The sequence below is a fragment of the Lactuca serriola genome, chromosome 5 (assembly GCF_051521515.1).
Source record: "Lactuca serriola cultivar US96UC23 chromosome 5, Lser_US96UC23_V15, whole genome shotgun sequence".
NCBI classification, from domain to species: Eukaryota; Viridiplantae; Streptophyta; class Magnoliopsida; order Asterales; family Asteraceae; genus Lactuca; species Lactuca serriola.
The window spans coordinates 73,021,983-73,037,372 of NC_136412.1; positions in this window are offsets into that span (position 1 = coordinate 73,021,983).

Below are 15,390 nucleotides of genomic sequence, written 5' to 3' on the forward strand. Positions count from 1 at the left end.
TGGTTAAGCAAATTTGGGGAAGTTATAGACTGCGAGCGGTAGATAGTGACGATACAAGAACCTAGTGGGGGAGTGCTGACTATATATGGTGAGGGTACCCGATGTGGGTCAGCATTTTGCTCGGCTGCTAGAGCGAGACAGAGTTTACAGCAGGGCTGCAGCGGGTGTGTAGCTTATGTGATGGATACACGAGTGGTCGCGGAGAGACCGAGTTCTAGTGATGATGTTTCGATTGTGCATGAGTTCCCGAATGTTTTTCCAGAGGAGTTGTCGGGTGTACCTCCCGAGAGGTAGGTGGAGTTCCGCATCGATTTGGTTCTAGGGGTAGCGCCTATCGCCAAGGCGCCTTATCGCCTTCAGCCGCCAGAGATGCATGAGTTATCCTCGCAGCTTCAGGAGTTGCCGGGAAAGGGGTTTATTAGACCGAGTAGCTCACTGTGGGGAGCGCCGATCCTTTTTGTCAAGAAAAAGGATTGTTCACGCCGGATGTGCATTGATTACCAGGAGTTGAACAAGTTGACAGTCAAGAACCGTTATCCATTACCGAGGAACAATGAACTGTTCGATCAGTTTCAGGGAGCGTCTTCGTTCTCCAAGATAGATTTGAGGTCTGGATATCATCAGATGAGAGTGCGGGATGAAGATATCCAGAAGACGGCATTCAGGACTCGTTATGGGCATTACGATTTCGTGGTGATGCCTTTTGGGCAAACCAATGCACCGGTAGCGTTCATGGATCTCATGAACAGGGTGTGTAGGCCGATGTTGGATCGGTCGGTGATCGTATTTATCAACGATATTTTGGTATATTCGAGATCTAGAGAGTAGCTTGAGGAGCATCTGAGAGAGATTCTCGGAGTATTGAGGTCGGAGAGGCTTTTCGCCAAATTCTCCAAGTGTGACTTCTGGTTACAAGAGGTCCAGTTCTTGGGACACCTCGTTAACCAGAATGGGATATTGGTCGATCTGGCCAAGATTGAGGTGGTTATGAGATGGGAGGTGCCGAAATCCCCCACCGAGATCAGGAGTTTTCTGGGATTGGCCGGCTACTATCGGAGATTTATCAGGGATTTCTCCAAGATTACCGTTCATCTCACCAGGTTGACCAGGAAGGGCGTGACTTTTAGTTGGGGTCCAGAGCAGCAGACCTCATTTGAGATGCTTCGCCAGAAATTATGTGAAGCCCCAGTATTAGCCCTCCTGGAAGGATGGAGGATTTTGTGGTATATTGTGACGCATCGACATCGGGGTTGGGTGCGGTGCTTATGCAAAGAAGGCACGTGATAGTGTACGTATCGAGGTAGCTGAAGCCTCACGAGGTGAGGTAAGCCACCCACGATTTGGAGTTCGGGGCCGTCGTGTTTGCCCTCAAGATATGGCGTTATTATTTGTATGGGGTTCGATGTATCATATACACGGACCACAAGAGTTTGAAGTACTTAATGGATCAGCCCAACCTGAACATGCGCCAGAGGAGATGGTTGGATGTGGTAAAGGATTATAATTGCGAGATCATGTACCACCCGGGCAAGGCTAATGCTGTAGCCGATGCCCTAAGCCGTAGGGCGGAGAGTGCCCCGATACGAGATATTTGTATGAGGATGACGGTGATGAATCCGGTGTTGGATACCATCCGAGAGGCCCAGGAAGAGGCTGTGAGACCGGAGAACCGAAAGAGAGAGCGAGTGATTGGGTAGGTATCAGAGTTTGTTACTGATAGCCTAGGGCTTATGACCTTTCAGGGTCGGATTTGGGTGTCGTTCACGGGTGGGGCACGTGCCATCCTAATGGAGGAGGAACAAAAATCGAGGTTCTTGATCCATCCCCGGGCCACTAAGATTTATTTGGACCTGAACGGAGATTATTGGTGGCCCTGTATGAAGAAGGATGTTGCATGGTTCATTAAGAGGTGCTTCACCTGTCGTAGGGTAAAGGCCGAGCACTAGTGTCTGCATGACAAGTTGAAGCCACTTGAGGTTCCCCAGTGGAAGTGGGAACAAATTTCTATGGATTTCATCACCAAATTGCTGAGGACCGCGAGGGGTGTTGATGCAATTTGGTTGATCGTTGATTGGCTAACGAAGAGCGCCATTTCCTTTCTATCAGTGAGAGCTCTTCTACAGAAAGGCTTGCAGAGATATATGTGAGGGATGTGGTATCACGACATGGAGTACCGATCTCTATTGTGTCAGATCGAGACTTACGTTTCACTTCCAGATTCTGGAAGAAATTTCATGAGGAGTTAGGTACGAGGTTCCATAAGGGTGTATTTTAAACATTTAAAATACTAGGTGGTTTAATCTATTAATTAAACTAGACTTTTAATTTAATTAAACTCAAACCATATAATTATGGATTTATTAATTCTCTTTTAATTAATCTTTGAATTAATTATCAACAAAACAATAAAAAAAACTTTTAATTCTAAACTTAAGTTATGAAGTCAAACGGTTTAGTATTTAATATTTCACAATTAAAACCTTTTTAATCAAATTTTAAATTCCAAAACTTGAGGGTAATTTTTGTAACTCTTCAAAACCTTTTGGATTCTAAAACTTGATGACAAGTTTTGTAAGCTTTCAAGATTCTTGAATTCCATAACTTAAAGAGTTAAGTTGTTCCATGAATGAAACTTTTAAAATTCCATAACTTGAGAAAAAGTTATGAAACTCTTCAAGAACCATTTAGATCAAATTTTAACTAATGCAATTATCATATAATTTATCATTTACTAATTTGACCTAATACTTATGCAGTAAGAAAATTTTAAAATTTACAAATAGTTAGTTTTTCATATAAACTATCAATTACCTTAAAATTCTGACAATTATCTTTTAATTAAGATGATGATAATTAGTGTCATAACATAAAAATCTAATTTGTTTATAAGAAGAACAATTTATAATAATTATCCAAATCCAAATTAAGTCATGAACTTCGAAATCTCCCATAGCACAAGTTTGATGCAGTATTCATGAGTACTCTTGTAATAAGATTTGAGTATTGGATTGAACCCACGCTCATCTAAATAACTTCGTGGATATTATCACGAGTGATTGTGAGACAATAATATATTATATTCTTGAAACAGAGACATATGAGTTGTAGTTTGCAAGTCGGTTGCACATTGATGATGGGTAAACGCACTAGTAACTTGGTGTTATAAATCATATTGTTGTGTGTGATTTGATCAGTAAATAAAGCAAGCATATGAGTTGAAGTTTATCTGTTCCTTTTACCCTAAGAGGGATAAAAGTGATATATGTGGGCCCCTCGATGATTTAGTGATGACACCCTAAGCGCTTGGCCAAGCCTGGACTGATTTGATTTGTTCAATTAGTCAGTCGTCATAAATCGGAAATTGAGAAATAACACATGCACATAGAAAATGATTATAATCCATGTTGCATGTCCATACGATATCTAGAATAGAGGAATATATGATCCCTTATCTAATGGATGCGTCATTGACTAGGTTCGAGTTCAAAAGCGGCTTTTGAGAGCTACGATTGCTAGTCGGGTTCTGAAGTCATACTTACAGTTATAGTTATTAGACTTATCCAAGTGGGAGACTGTTGGATTAATTGTCGAAGCCCATAACTATTATTGGTATATACTTGACCTGAGAGTAGCATGATCCATTTCGGGTTACCTGCACCAGAACAATTTAACAGGATGGATATTTGAGAAAGAGGTTATTAGTGATTTATTAATATAGTATAAGTATAATATATTAATTAAGAAATCATATTATTTAATTAATATTGGTCAAGAATTAATTTGGAATTAATTTAGTGATCAAAAGTGATTAATTTAATTAGGGGACTGATTAAGTAAATCAGTAATACATATAGTTTGGGCCAATGATCCATGATTGATTAGTGATGGACTAAGTTTATGTGAGAGTCCATGAAATGTTAGTCCATAAGGCTTATCATACGAATTATTGGATTAAAGGCCCAAGAAATGAATTAGGGTTTACAAGTTGAAACCCTAGCAATTCCACACTATAAAAGTAACCCCTTAGCTCCAAATTCAACACCCCAAGGGTTCTAAGAGAACCCTAGCCGATTTTGGTGGTTCTAGCCTCTCTCTCAAAGTCCTCCATTTGTTCATGGTGTTTGTGACTTGTTTTAGGCATCACACTTGAGGTGCTAAGCTATTGAAATGCCAACAACTAAAAGCTACAAATAAGAGGTATTCTTTTAACTAGTTTTATGATTCATGTATCAAATTTGTATGCTAGATAGGTTTCATGTTTTGGATAATTTTTGTTGCATGTATGACTAGAGAAAAATTAGATCCAAAGCATTAGGGTTATATGTGCACCATAGGAGTGTTATAGTACATAAAAGCCAACACATGGGTCATGTGTATAGGGTGGTAGTGGCTTATAGTGTCATGCTCCGACCAATGGATGACCCATGGGTCATGGGTTTGGGTTCATGTTTTATGGGTCATGTGTATTGGGTGCTAGTGGCTTATAGTTTCATGCTCCGATTAATGGATGAAGCTAGCTCATGGGTCATATGCATTAGGTGGTAGTGGCTTATAGTGTCATGTGAAGAGCAATGGTTAGCACATGGGTCATAAGTCATGTGCATTGGGTGGTAGTGGCTTATAGTGTCATTTGAAATCTAATGGATGACCCATAGGTCATGGGTTAGCGTTCAAGGGTCTTGGGTCATTTTCATTGGGTGGTAATGGCTTATAGTGTCATTTTACTACCAGTGGATGGCCCATGGGTCATGGGTCATGCATATTAGGTGGTAGTGGCTGATTGTTTTATGTGAAGACCAATGGCTGACCCATAGGTCATGGGTCATATACATTGCATGGTAGTGGGTTATAGTGTCATGTTAAGACAAATGGATGACCCATGGGTCACCTGTTAGGGTTATTGGGTCATGGGTCATGTGTATTAGGTGGTAGTGGCTTATAATGTGATGTTAATATAAATGGATGATCTATGGGTCATTGGTGATGTGTATTTGGTGGTAGTGGCTTATAGTTTCATGTGATGACTAATGATTGACCCATGTGTCATGGTTCATGTGCATTGGGTGGTAGTGTCTTATAGTGTCATGTGAAGACCAATGCATATCCCACGAGTTATTCGTAATGTGTATTGGGTAGTAGTGGCGTATAGTGTCATGTGAAGACCAATGGATGACCTATGGGTCATGGGTTATGTGAATTAGGTGGTAATGGCTTATTATGTCATGTGAAGACCAATGAATGACCTATGAGCTATGGGTTTGGGTTCATGGGTTACCAGTCATGTGCATTGGTCGGTAGTAGCTTATAGTGTCATGTTATGATCAATGGATGACCTATAGGCCATAGGTCATGTTTATTGGGTGGTAGTGGCTTATAGTGTCATTTGAAGATCATTGGATGACCCATGGGTCATGGGTCATGGATCATGTGCATTAGGTGAAAGGGTAGATTCTGAGGGTATATGTTTTAAGGTAGATGTTTCTGTTGAGGATTTGGTATTTGGTTTAGGTAAAAATGATATGATAATTACTGTAGGTTATGAGAATGGTGTCAATGATGTAGGTGTTGAGGATGTGGTAGTAGATGTAGGTGTTAAGGATGTGATAGTCGATGTCGGTGTTGAGGATGGTGTCAATGATGTAGGTGCTGATGTGTTTGGTAGTAGATGCGGGTGCTGAGGATGTGGTAGTCGATGTAGGCGCTAAGGATGGTGTCGATGATGTAGGTGTTGAGGTTGTGGTAGTAGATGTAGGTGCAGAGGATGCGATCGATGATATTGAGAAGTTGACTTCTTCATCAACTAAATTGTCGTTTAAGAATCTTGTAGTTGAAATCCTATTTTCGTTCAAAACCTTAAGTGCAATATATGGTTTTGCGTTAACACCTAATGCTCCTTTTGGTTTCTTCTTCGACCTATTTGCTGATTACTTGTAAAAAATTAGTCAATACCAATTTATTAATGATAATAAGATCATGATGATAGGAGAACGAGAAATGTTGAATAAAACATAGGTGGATGAAAAATAAATTTTAGATAGAGGCATTGCTATGCACACTTTGAATAATATCACCAATATTAGTGAATAGGTAATTAAAGGCATGTATATTGTATATTATGAATGCAACACCAATGTAGTGGTAAATTAAGATGATAATGTGATGATGACCAGAGAACAAGAAACGATGATCACAACAATACCACATAAAATAAAAAATAAATTTTAGATGAATGAAATTCTATGTCACCAAAGTCCGTACACAAACGTAATAAGGAAATGTAGGTTTGGATAAATGAGTCTGTAAGGTCACACCTTATGATTTGACGAGTCAAACACTCTACACTATCTGTCACTGTCAGCATCAACTACATCGACATCGCCAACGTACCAAGCTTATTAGTGTTAGCATATTACTTAGTTGTTCTATGTAATCTTCTGTATATTAGGTGATGATATAGTTAAATATAGATGTAACACCCAGTTCCTGGTATGCATTTTAATTAAAGTAAAATCATGTTTTGCTCTGGGACTCGGTGAGTTCGACGCTCAACTCGTCGAGTAGACTCGACTTTGGTTCGACAGGATAAGTGACCTACTCGACGAGTAGGACTGTTTGGGTGAAACCCTAATATTTGGGTTTTGCACTCTATTTAAACAACTTATAACGTCACAAACCAGCCTCCTTTGTTCCTCCCATCCCAGAGAAAGCCCTAACTCGATCCCTAAGCCTCTATTGATTTTTCTTGAGCTTTTTGGTGACTTTTGTGTGCATTTGAAGTTGGAAGAGAAGAACGAAGCTTGGGATTTCAAGTGGAAGCTAGTGGATCCAGATGTTTTGCTTCATTCTCAGTTCATTCAAGGTAAAAATCTTGAACCTTGATCATCTATCTCTTAGATCTTATTTTGCGGCTATTCTCTTCCCTTTTATTAGTTTGTGAAGTTATAATCGGATTTTACGAGTGTGCTTGGAGTTACACTTTTGATCTGGAACCATTGAGGATTCCCATGGCATAAAGGTGCCAACTTTATGGCCATGGGAGACCCATGCATCATATAAACCTCATTTTCTGGCTTTTTGAGCCAAAAACCCCATGCATGGACGTCAAGATTGGAACTTTACGTAAAAATTGGACTCTAGGAGGTTGGATCTATGGTTTTGATGCATTAAGACCCATTATAATCGACTTACTAGTTTTGGACAAAGAGGGACTCGGTGAGTCCCTTGGGTGACTCGGCGAGTCTAGTCGCATTTTTCCCCGAATGTCTTTTGGAAATGGTCTTCGGTTGAGTGGAAGGAACACTTAGCCTGTTACGGGTTTGTTATGGACTTGAAGATTAAAGGACTCGACGAGTTCAAGGAGGAACTCGGCGAGTTCCAAGCGATGTCCCAACCATATTAACATGGACTCGACGAGTTCGAGAATGAACTCGGCGAGTCATAGATTGAACACCTAGATACGGATGAAGATGAACTCGACGAGTTCAAGGACGAACTCAACGAGTCAGTTGGAGATAGTCCTATGTGTTGTTAAAGGAGAACTTGTCGAGCTCTTACTATACTCGATGTGTAGGGACAGCATCATGGTATTTTGTGGACGTGGGGACTCTACGATTTGCTGGAAAACTCGGCGAGTCTAGTCAAGCAGATGTTGACTTTGACAAAAAGTTGACATTGACCAGGGTTTTGGACTTTGACCTTGACTTGGACTTAAGTGACCCTTGTAAGGGTTATGAGTATGAATTCATAACTTAGAAAACTTGTCATGTAGGGATTGAGGAGTCGGGGAGAGTCGATTTTCACACCGAGGACAGTGCAGACACTACACCACGTTGATGTGAGTTACCTTCCAGTAGAAGTGGGTCTAATGCACAAAGGCCTGCCCAATAGTAGTTGATTATAGTTGAGATGATTGTCTTTGTCATAATTGTCTGGTTTGCTACTATCTGATGTGTTCTATGTGCCAGTATGATGTGTTATATGTGATAGTGGTAGTAGGAGGGGAATAGTCCCCCGATTCGGTCGTTAGGGCCGAAGGGTAGGTCGGACACCCCATATGTTATTATGTGATAGTAGTAGGGGTGAAATAGTCCCCGTGACCGGGTGAGATAGACCGGAGGGTAGGCAGGCACCCCAGAACGGCCTGACACGGGTAGGTCAGCACCCCAGAATGGCTTGACATGGGTAGGTCAGCACCCCAAAATGTCTTGACATGGGTAGGTCGGGTACCCCAAAATCGCCCGTCAGTATGTATGATTGTATGGTATGTGGTATGCTGAGGGAAAACACTAAGCTTCATGCTTACAATTTTTAGTTTTGGTTTCAGGTACCTCTTCAGCTAACGGGAAGGAGCCGGCAGGGTAGCAACGCATCATACACACATGATTTCCGCTTTGAAAACCCTGGGATTGTACTCTGACATCTTACTATTTGATGTTATGGTTTTCGGGACTTGTGATTTGTGACTTGATGTTGTGAAATAATAGCAATGATGTCTTCAGTAAACTATTTTTATAAGTAATATAATTAAACAAAAAATTTTGGGTCTCGATTTTGAGATGTTACAATAGAATAGATCACAGATCCGGTATCTTTGTGATAAGATCGGTTCATACTATATATTAGATACAATCCCTTTAATCATGGGATTGATATGTATAGATTAGTATATATACGACATTACGGAAAACCCTAATGTTGTGAAAACGGCTTAGTGTCGTAATCGTCTGTGTCTTTTAATTTATGTTCATTATTTTTGTTGTTTAAGTTTCACTTTAATCTTCATACTTGAAGTGTATCCGATCGATACAAACCTTTAATTGGTATTAGAGCAGGTTTGTGACACACTTGAGTAATCATGTCGATCTCCCTCACTCTAAAATCAATTGTCTGCAACAAGATTCCTCCATTTGATCAACAAAAGTTTTCTACTTGGAAATCCAAGGCAATGGATGCTCTCGATTTCATTGACTTTGACATGCTGGATGTCACCAATAAAGGTCCTATTACCGCTATGCATGAATCAACCAATGATGGTGTTTCTGGTAGTAAGGTGAAAGGGAAATCTGCTCCCGGATACAACAAGGAAGAGAAAAGGATCTGAAATCTTGATATACAGGCAAGAGATGCTAATCAGAACTCACTTCCTTTTTTTATCTATCGTTTGGTCCAAATATGCTCTTAATCTTGAGCTAATGAAACTCAAGGAAAATCACTCTTTTCTCGAAAGATCTATTTATATATAAAAAAGGGAAAATACATGTATCTCACTGACCAATAACTTTCTTCACACTAAAAAAGAAAAGGTTGTTGATCATGCTAAAATCATTCAACTTATTTTAAAAAAACTGGGCATATTCTCACTTTAATGTCACAAGAATTATTGATGCTCAAATTCCAGATCAATGTAAGAAATTTTTTTGAGGTGATATAGATGGTGTTGTTTCTTTAACCAAAGTTGTTGAGACTAAACAAACCTTTTATAAAGTTGATTATTTAAAAACATATTTGAAGTGTAGATGTGTAAGTTCTTATTTTATAAATCAAACTTTAACTGATACTCATTGCTCTACTGATTCTAATGGCATTTCTAAATGTGTTTCCAATTATATGATCTTGTTCCTTCTCACCAACATCCACATCATGAGTATGATCTTCCCTCCCCTAAGATTTTACTAAAGTATCCTCTATGTAATGGTGAAGTTCATTCTATGAACAAAATTATTAGCATGTTTCCTCGGTCCTCAATTAGCAAATCTGAACTTGAAGAATAATCAAAGTCTTCTACTTTTGATGAATCTTCAATGCATCATGAGCATCGTGACAAAAGTAATATCTGAGCATACCATCGATGACATTCTCTGTTCTAGAACTCAGTCAAGAACTCCTAAATTAAAAAATCAAAGTTCTTCAGACTCTACATTTAAAAAGAAATCAAAATCTAATATCAAGGGAAAGAATTTATGAATCAAAGTTTGTTATCGATATGGTGATGCCTCTCACAAAGTTAGCGAGTGCACATTTGAAAAGAACTTCATCGTGCTGACAATATTATGACTTACAATAATAAGTGGATCAAAAAGGGAAGCTTGTTAAACTGTCTCCTTGATGACTTTTATGACATATTTTCCTGAGTGACCCTTTGCAATTGGGGTAAAGAGCATATTTGGTATTTAGACAACAGATGATTAAGACATATGACTAGATTCAAGTCACTTTTTGGAAGACTTTGTAAAGAAAGATGGTCCTACTGTTTCGTATGGAGATAATGGAAAGGGGGATACAAAGGGATTTGGATCTATCAAGTGAACCTTCGTTGTTTTCAAGAATGTATCTTATGTGAAAGGTCTTCAACATAATCTCATTTCGATCAGTCTATTATGTGATGTTGGTTATGAAGTTCCCTTTAACAAGAGAGAGAGAAGGAAATGTTGTTGATCGAAAGAATGTCACTCTTCTTACTGCAAATCGACAAAACAACATCTATGTTTTAGATACGTTTTCTGCTGAAAACTCTCTTCATCATTGCTTCTTTTCTCGTGCTCAATCTCATCTATATTGTCTTTGGACAAGAGGCTATCACATATGAACTTCAAGAACATTTTGAAGATTGCAAGGAATCAACTTGTAAGAGGAATTCCTAAACTGCAGTTTGTCAAGGACAAGTTGTGCTTAACATGTGAAAAGGGTAAGCAAACTAAGTCTTCCTTCAAGCCAAAGTCCTGCTCATTTATTGTTAATCCTCTTCATCTTCTTCACATGGATCTATTTGGACTAGTTCTAGTTAAGTCAGGGTAGGGAAAGAAATACATTCTTGTCATTATGGATGAAATTTCAAGGTTTACATGGGTTTTGATTTTAAGAAAGAAGATTCATGCCGCTGATGAAATCATTTCCCTCATTAACCAGTTGGAAGTACTCTATGATCACAAAGTAAGGCAATTACATAGTGATCATGTAATTGAATTCAAAAACTCCTATCTAGAAGATTTTTGCTCAATCTCATGAATTTCTCATAACTTTTCTACAGTTAGAACTCCTTAGCAAAATGGTATTGCAAAGAGAAGAAATAGAACTCTCATTGAAGCTAGAAGAACAATGGCCATTAAAGCTGGCCTTTCCTTGTCATTTTGGGCTTAAGTTGTCAAAACAACTTACTACACCCAAAATCGGTCTATCATTGTTAAGTATCATGGGAAAACTTCTTATGAGCTATTGAAAGGAAGGAAACCAGCCATCTCCTATTTTCATGTGTTTGGTTGTGTTTGTTACATCTGGAATCAAAGAGATCAGCATTTGAAGTTTGAAGCTAACGCTGCTGAAGGAGTTTTTCTAGGTTACTTCAGCGTATCTAAGGATTTTAGGGTATTCAATTTTTCAAGGAAAATTATTGAAGAAACAATTCATGTTAACTTTGATGAACACTCATTCATTCATGATCAAGTTGATCATCCTTCATCAATTCTAAATAAACATACTTACAATCCCTCTGATCCCGTTCTTGAGTTTTTACAAAGTGATGTTGAGCTTCTTACACCAAATCAAGAAGATGAGCCATCAAATCAGGTTGCCATCGTTGAAGAAGATGAACCATCAAATCAAGATGACTCCATTCAAAGTAATATAATCGAACATTCAAATCCAAGAGATCTCAAAGATCATCCTGAATCTCAAATTATTAGAGATGTAAATTCTAGAATTCCCACCCGCAGCAGAGTCAACATCAACTTCTGCATGTTTATTAATTTAGTCTCAATGATTGAACCAAAAAATGTTGTTGATGCGTTGAAAGCGACTGACTAGATCAGGCTTATGTAGGATGAGCTGGCTTTTTAAGAACAAAATGGATCAGGATGGGATTGTTATAAGAAAAAAAGCTTGACTTGTGACTCAAGGTTTCTGTGAGCTTGAAAGGGTGGACTATGATGAAAATTTTTCTTCCGTTGCCACACTTGAAACAATTTGCCTGTTTCTTGCTTTTGCTTCTTTCAAGAACTTCAATGTTTGTCAGATGGATGTTAAGACTGCCTTTCTACATGGTGATCTTCAAGAAGATGTTTTTCTATAGAAATCTCCATGGTTCGAAAGTGAATAATTTCTAAACCATGTGTATCGTCTTGATAAAGTTGTTTATGGTTTAAAGCAGGGGCCTAGGAATGTTATGATACATTGGCAAGTTATCTTCTTTCAAGTGGATACAGTCAAGGAAAGATTGGCAATACTTTGTTCTTAAAGAATTTAGGATCCCATATCATTCTTGCCCAAGTGTATGTGGATGATATCATCTTCGGATCCATTGATGAAAAGCTTATTTCAGAATTCACAAAGATTATGTCTAGAAAGTTCGAGAAGAGAATGATGGGTGAACTAACTTTCATTTTGGGTTTACATGTCAAACAACTAATTGATGGTATTTTCGTTTGCCAAGCTAAATATATTGCATATATGCTGAAGAGGTATGGATTCTCTGATTTCAATCTAACCAAGAGTCCAATGTCCTCATCAACGTCTATTGGCACACTGATCCGAATGGTACTGATGTGAATGCAACTATGTTTAGAGGAATGATAGCCTTTCTACTTTATCTTACTACTAGTCACCCTGACATTATGTTTTCTACTATATTGGGTGCTGGTTATCAGGCCTGTCCAAAAGAATCTCATCTACTCGCTGTGAAAATAAACTTTTTGTATTTAAATCATACACCCAATCTTGGGTTATGATTTCCTGGTGATTCTGAGTTCAAGCTGGTGGGATAAATTAACTCCGATCATGGTGGATGTGACATCGATCAGAAAAGTACTTTAGGAGGAGCTCAAATGCTTGGAAATAGAATGGTAAGCTGGTCTAGCGAAAAGCTGATCAGTGGCTTGTTCTACCACTGAATCTAAATATGTTGCCATTGGAAGGTGTGGTGCTCAAATTCTACGGATTTAGAAACAAATCTTAGATTATGGTCTAAACTTCATGAAGACACCAATCTGTTGTGACAACACTAGTGCCATTCGGATGATACAAAATTCAGTACAACATTCCAAGACCAAGCCCATCGACATCCATCATCATTTCATCAAGGACATAGTATAAAAGGGAAAAGTAGAGTTGTCCTACATTCCATCCACTGATCAACTGGCTGATATTTTCACTAAGGCGTTGGATAAAATGACTTTGAATAAATTGAGTATAGATCATGGCATGCTTTCAATGATTTAATTGATCTCTAACTATTAATTTAACATTGCTTCTATTTTCTTGCTATAAAATCATAAAAAATTGTACTTTTATTATGTTTATAGATGTTTATATAATATTTTTATGCTTTTTTCATCTACAAGTATTCTTTTCACTCTTATAAATATTAATACCCTATATAAGATTTATCTACATCTTCTTTCCTCATATTTTGCAAGAGCTGAAAGATCTCAATGCTCTTGGTGCTGAGAAAAAGAGTGGCATCATGTCCTCTTTTTCTTGAAGACACTCTCTTTCTCCTATACTCATTATCATGGATGCAAAGAGCAACCATCAATGCACTAAGTCTTGTTTTCATTTACGGACTCTTAATCCGATAAAACCTCGAATGCCCTCGGGTTGATCTTGCATACGCAATGGTTTTATGGATTCGAGTTAGTTAACTTGTAGGTTACAAAGACTGCTTTTTTCTCTTCGCTTGCGGATAATGAACATGAACCTTGGAAAGTATCTGAAACGCTTCAATGATAAATCTCCTAATAACTCTTGATTCATAATGAGATGTTTTGTTTACTGATGACTTTATCTTTACTTGTGCTCTCTTTTATAGTTAAAAATTTAAGGGGTAGATATCTTGGAAAATGGAAATGCATCTATGACCATTCAAGTCCAAAGATAAGATGGAACAAGTCTTAATCTCATTAATGAAAAAGCTGCACATATTTCTGAGTTTCAACTATTTTCTTGTTTGACTAATTTTTTTGTTTGTATTCTTATATTTTTTTTATCCTGTACCATTTTCTATGGAAGGGAATCTGACGGTGGCAACTTTAAGCCTAGTATTCAACCTTTGACACTTCATCATCCCTAGAAGCATGCTACCGTATGTCACAAAATCTCACTAAGTTTCTCATCAGCGAGACCATCTGCTGAGAACATTGAGTCACCCTCTCACACTGATTGTATAGCATTGTCTAAACTCTCTGTGTGAGATTGCCTGGTCCAAATAAAAAATTATTAGTAGAAAGGTCGGGGTGTCAATTTTTAATTAATCATCTTTACCTAACCATGTCCCTGGAAGCATGCGTTTCGTAAACATCAAGTCTTATGTTCTGCTGAAACATTAAGCCAAACCCAATGGCTTATCCTGATTGGATAGTCATCAGCATAAGAGATACTTCTCTAGTCCTTAAATTACAAATGGATGTTCATTTCACTGATCTCCTAGTTTGAGGTATGACATGGTACCATTACGAATTAATGGTGAATCTTTGATTCTTGATTGCAACGTACTCTATAATACATAAGTTTAAACCACTTCTAGTTGATAAGTTAAATTGTTAGTGGTTCACGCTGATTTCACCTCATCATGACTGGAACAATCCATTCTCTCCTTTATCTTCTTAATAAAACTTGATGATTCACTATGTAAAACCACACACTGAAATAAGTTTTAACATATCTGCCGATGGGTATATCATTGTCCATGATATGTTACACGCACATATCCACTCTTGCCATTTTTCTTCTAATAAAATTGGTTTATGATTCAGCGTATGACACCACAAACTAATGAGTTCTTGCAATACTATCCTCTATTGATGATCAAAAATACGGATCTTCGCAAGATCCATGAGTTCATCAATAGTGTGAAGATCTTGGGCTAGGATCCTATCATTGTTCTCTTGATCCTGTAATTGATATATTTTCGTTGGAATTACTACTTCAGTAGGGATCACAAATTATGTTCCAAGCACCAAGGAGTATGAAGTTTGTCTAGTGGTTGTCTTTGAAGTGGTTATATCTTCCCATAGAACGAGAGGAAGTTCCTCTGTCCATCTTCATTTCTTCTCATCTAACCTCTTCTTTAGATTGTTGACTATGATCTTATTGTTGGATTCAGCTTGACTGTTAGCCTGAGGGTGATTAGGAGTGCACACTATCAGTTTAATCCCCCAACTCGTGAAAAAGTCTCTAGTCCTTTTTCTTATGAACTGGGATCCATTATCACATATGATCTCAACAAGGATCCCAAGCCTGGTCAGGATATTTCATTTGATAAATGAGACTACTTCTTTATCTTGTACTGGAACAAAGGCTTCAACATGTATCCTTTTTGAGAAGTAGTTTGTCATCACTAACATGAACACCTTTCCAACAGGAGCTTTTGATAACCTGCCAACAATATCCATTCCCGATTTC